The sequence below is a fragment of the Palaemon carinicauda genome, chromosome 9, assembly GCF_036898095.1.
Source record: "Palaemon carinicauda isolate YSFRI2023 chromosome 9, ASM3689809v2, whole genome shotgun sequence".
Taxonomy (NCBI): Eukaryota; Metazoa; Arthropoda; class Malacostraca; order Decapoda; family Palaemonidae; genus Palaemon; species Palaemon carinicauda.
The window spans coordinates 146,504,483-146,509,482 of record NC_090733.1 but is presented as its reverse complement, the minus strand read 5'-3'; the positions used below and the strand labels follow the sequence as shown (position 1 = coordinate 146,509,482).

At 34.4% G+C, this 5,000-nt stretch overlaps 1 protein-coding gene across 1 annotated transcript in view; it reads left to right on the top strand.

The window, feature by feature from the left end:
- The window catches only part of LOC137646686 (uncharacterized), a 62,839-nt gene that overhangs the window by 609 nt on the left and 57,230 nt on the right, over positions 1–5,000 (top strand). The gene's annotated exons all lie outside the window — the stretch shown is intronic.

The following is a 5,000-nucleotide window of genomic DNA, read 5'->3' as shown; positions in this document are numbered from 1 at the left end:
TTAAAAACTTGAAAAAAAAACAAGAAGAGACATGAAATAGAATAGTGTGCCCGAGTGTACCCTCAAGGAAGAGAACTACCTCGGGATAGTGTAAGACCATAGTACAGGAGCTATGGCACTACCCAAGCCTAGAGAACAATGGTTTGATTTTGGAGAGTCATTATCCTAGAAGAGCTGCTTACCGTAGCTAGAGGGTCTTCTAGAACATTGATTGATTTAATATGATCTCATTAATAATGACTTATTGTTTCGTAATTTATTAAGTTAATAGTGTTTATCTTGCACAACCGTCAGATGTTTATTTTCAATAATGTTAAATGATATCTTAAATCTGATGGAGGTTAATTTCACTTTCTCGTATGCAAAGATCTGAGAACTAAATATAAATTTTCTATAATTCTAAATATGTTAATTAGCATTTTTATATGCATGACGTAAAGTAAGTTATTCCTATATTCGTTAAGATTATCTTTCACTGTCGAAAATGGTGTTTTTTTTTCTTTTCTTTTTTTCTTTTTTTTTATTTCTAAATTTTCATAAGACTGGTACTTTCAACTTAAAATTGTATCTTCTTACTACCAAAAGCCGTTCTATTCATGTACAAAGATCTCGCTCATTTTAGTGAATATTGTGACTGTTTCGCCAGTTTTCACAATTATTATTAACACTTAGAAGATATATTAATTTACAATATTTAAATTAGAGCAGTTTCTTGAAGGCTACAGGTTCAGCTCCTACCTACTTATACGGGAAAGTACTTGCGTGCGCGCACGCACACACACACACACACACACACACACACACACACACTTTCAAAGCACATGACCACACGCTTTATCTTGTGTAAAGCAATTCTGGAAATTTGCGAATTTGTGCCTTTCAACACCATTGTTTTTATCGTATTGTCCCACGTCTGCAAAATAATTTCTTTGAAGAATTTTTTTTTATCCAGGAAAGAAAAAACAAACAGGAGGGTGGGTAACCGGGATCATGCCATTTTACTTTACTTTAAGGACTATTTTCCTAGTCCTTTCACATAGGGGAACCGTATCCCACAGGACCTAAAGATTCTTTGTCGTATATATTCTTAGGTATTGAGAGTTAACTCTAAAACATACATTATCGAAACACTTGGAAAATAAGAAAGTCGTCAGTTTCCTCTTAGCTCAAAGGTTAACAACTGCAATGGAATTGTTCAGTGGCTACCTTCCTCTAAGTAAGGGTGGAAGAGACTCTTTAGCTATGGTAAGCAGCCCTTCTAGGAGAAGGACCATAGCTTTTGTACCATGGTCTTCCACTGTCTTGGATTAGAGTTCTTTTGCTTGAGGGTACACTCGAGCACACTATTCCATCTCATTTCTCTTCTTCTTGTTTTTTGAAGTTTTCATAGTTTATACAATATATGAGGATTTAATTTAATGTTGTTACTATTCTTAAAATATTTTATTTTGATTATTTATTACTGAACTTGTAGCTGATCTATTTCCTTGTTTCTTTTATTCATTGGGCATTTCCCTGTTGGAGCCCATGGGCTTATAGCATCTTGCTTTTCCAACTAGGGTTATAACTTAGCTTATAATAATAATAATAATAATAATAATAATAATAATAATAATAATAATAATAATAATAATAATAATAATAATAATAATATCTCCAGTCTTTCGGATGTCTATTGGAAGCTTGTTGTAAAGCCTTAGGCACACACATTTGAAAGCTTTAGAACATACAGTAGAGATATATCTTGGTTCCAATAATTTGAAACCATCTGTAACTATTCTCGTGTCGACACGATTGTTTTGCCTGCACGATATGTAGCAATTCTCTTAGATATTTTCGACTTCCGGTTCTGATAACTTGAAGGGTTATTGTAAATATTTTAAACTAAATTCTCACTTTAATAGGAAGCCATTGTAAATCAACGTAGGAGAGATCCTTTCTCAGTATGGGACACCTTTTATCAATTTTGCTCCTCTTGTATAATGTTTTATAATTTCTTGAGTTGCCCTTTGAATAGGTTGTGGATATACTACCGCAAGAAAGTTATGGGGTATTTTGGCTACTACATTGGATCCTTCTCCCTGATTACGGTTCACTTTCCCTTTACCTAAACATTCACCGAATAGTCTGGCCTATTCTTTACAGATTTTCCTCTGTCCTCATACACCTGACAAGACTGAGATTACCAAAACAATCCTTCAAACAAGGGGTTAACTCCTGCACTGTAACTGTTCAATGGCTACTCTCCTTTTGGTAAGAGTAAAAGAGACTCTTTAGCTATGGTAAGCAGCTCTTCTAGGAGAAGGATACTGCAAAATCAAACCATTGTTCTCTAGTTTTGGGTAATGCCATAGCCTCTGTATCATGGTCTTCCACTGTCTTGGGTTAGAGTTCTCTTGCATGAGGGTACACTCTTGCACACTGTTCTATCTGATTTCTCTTCCTCTTGTTTTGTTAAAGTTCTTATAGTTTATATAAGAAATATTTATTTTGATGTTGTTACTGTTCTTAAAATATTTTATTTTTCCTTGTTTCCTTTCATCACTGGGCTATTTTCCTTGTAGGGCCCCTGGGCTTATAGCATCCTGCTTTTCCAAGTAATAATAATAATAATAATAATAATAATAATAATAATAATAATAATAATAATAATAATAATAACGAGTTGCAAAAGTAAATCCTGGTAGTAACACAGTTTATCACAAGTTTCTTTACAGAATGTTCATCCAGATACTTCTTAATAAAAGCAATGTTTATAAGATGACATCTGGGGTTTCTAACTACATTATTCATTAGAGCATTGAGAGTCAAGTTACAGTCAGGTGATACTCCTACATCACGAACTTTACAAGATATTTGTGTTTATTTGTCTATTTGTGTTTATTTGAATATTGTCCAAGTTTCTTAGGCTCTTTACTTTCCAACCACCATAAACTGAGATTTATTTTCATTTAGTTTTAGTAGTTTGATTACCATCCATTTCCTAACACTGGTAAAAATTTAGTTTGAAGTTTCAGCAGTATTATCTAGATTATTTATCGAGAAGTAAAACTGTGTAGCATCTGCAAATAGTTTAAGCTTTACTCCGTGTCTTTGTGGTACTTTTGATATATCGATAGTACAGATACAGAATAAGATTGACCCAAGTAATTTCCCCTGAGGTACCCCTCTGTTCAATGGTTCATATGACGAATAAACATTTCCAATTTGCACACAGTAGTTTCTGTCAACCAAGTAGGCTTTTAGGTATTCAAAACCTTGATCTTCAGTAACGATGCAGCGTAGATCATTTAGTAGCAGTTCTTGCACAACAGTATCAAAATCAGCACTAAGATCGAGTAAAATCAAAATACCACATTTGTTCTTATCCATCATTTCCAGCATATCAGTTAAAACAGAACAGATAGAGAGCTGTCTCCGTAGAGTATAATTTTCTATAAACAGATTGGTTATCTGGCAAAGCTTCTATTTCATCTAAGTGACTAATTAGTTGTTCAAGAATTATAAATTCTAGCACTTTTGACATAAATGGTAAGATTCGAAATAGGTCTATGTAAACTTAATTCCTGATAATCTAGAACACTTTTCAGAACCGGTATGGGTATAGTAATTCTCTCAAATTTTGGGAAACTTCCACTCATCGATGCTTGTATTTACTATTCTTGTAATAATGTCAACAAGAGTAGTGAAGTTTTTACTCCAGTTACTTCAAACATTGGCATCAGATCGATCGCACAGTTTGTGTTCTTTGCTCTCTTGATAATTCTGGTGACTTCGTCTTCTGCTATATTATTGAATCTCGTTAGTTTCATTTCTGAATCTGGTGCTCTGATATTGAATATTTATAAAAGACCTAATTATATTTCATATGTACTTTATTCATTCTATTGCTAGTCCTTCTAGGCTCTTTCACTAGTCTACGCAGCTTCTCTGGACTCTCACCAATTAACAATGAATGGTTTGCATGTTCCACCATCAGTCACTAGCATTCAGTTCTGGGTTGTGCTTGTGGTGGCCGATGTGGTAATGTCCCTGACAGGTGAGCGCCACACTGAGGTTCAAGTCCCGTTCAAACTTGTTAGTTCCTTTGGTCGCTGCAATCTCACCATCCTTGTGAGCTAAGGATGGGGGCTTTACGGGACCCTATATGTCTGTCTGCTGAGTCATCAGCAGTCATTGCCTGGCCCTCACTAGTCCTAGCTTGGGTAGAGAGGGGGCTTGGGCGCTGATCATATGTACAGATGATCAGTCTCTAGGTCATTATCCTGCTTGCTAGGGCAATGTCACTGTCCCTTACCTCTGCCATTCATGAACGGCATTTAAACCTTGTCCCTCGACTCACAGATTTACATAAACCTTTCAAGTTCTTGATAAAAAACAAAACAGTAAGAATTTGTGGAATTACGCTAAAATAACATTTAGGGAATTCATTACCATCATCGTGGCTGTATATACAAATGAAATCATATTTACGTTAGGCTACATATTGATTAATCTAGCGATTTTTTATCAAAATACTATTATATAAACAAAATGAGAAGTATTTAGCAAATTAAATTGGCATGGAATTAATAATGATTGTATAGAAAAAAAATGTGGCTAACTGCGGTCCATTGCAATTATGAAAATGATGAAGACAATATTATTGAATATGGAAACGTCAAGGAAAAAAACCATGAATGAATTACTACAGGCTAAAGATGTAATCGTTAATTACTAACTAATGACGGGCAGAATTGTCCTGTCTACTACACCTTTGTGTTTTTCTGTCTCTCCCGTTTCATTTGACACCAAACACGACTGATTTCTGTAAACTTTGAAAATCCATTGTTATCTTCAATTAATCGTTAATTATTAATCAATAAAGATCAGAATCATTCAGCCAAGTGCACTATTATAATCTCCTGTCCCTCCGGCTCTACTTGACAACAAACACGGCTATTCTCTGGTAAATTCGAGATTGATTATTTCTTAATTAATTACTAATCAAGAAAGCAAAA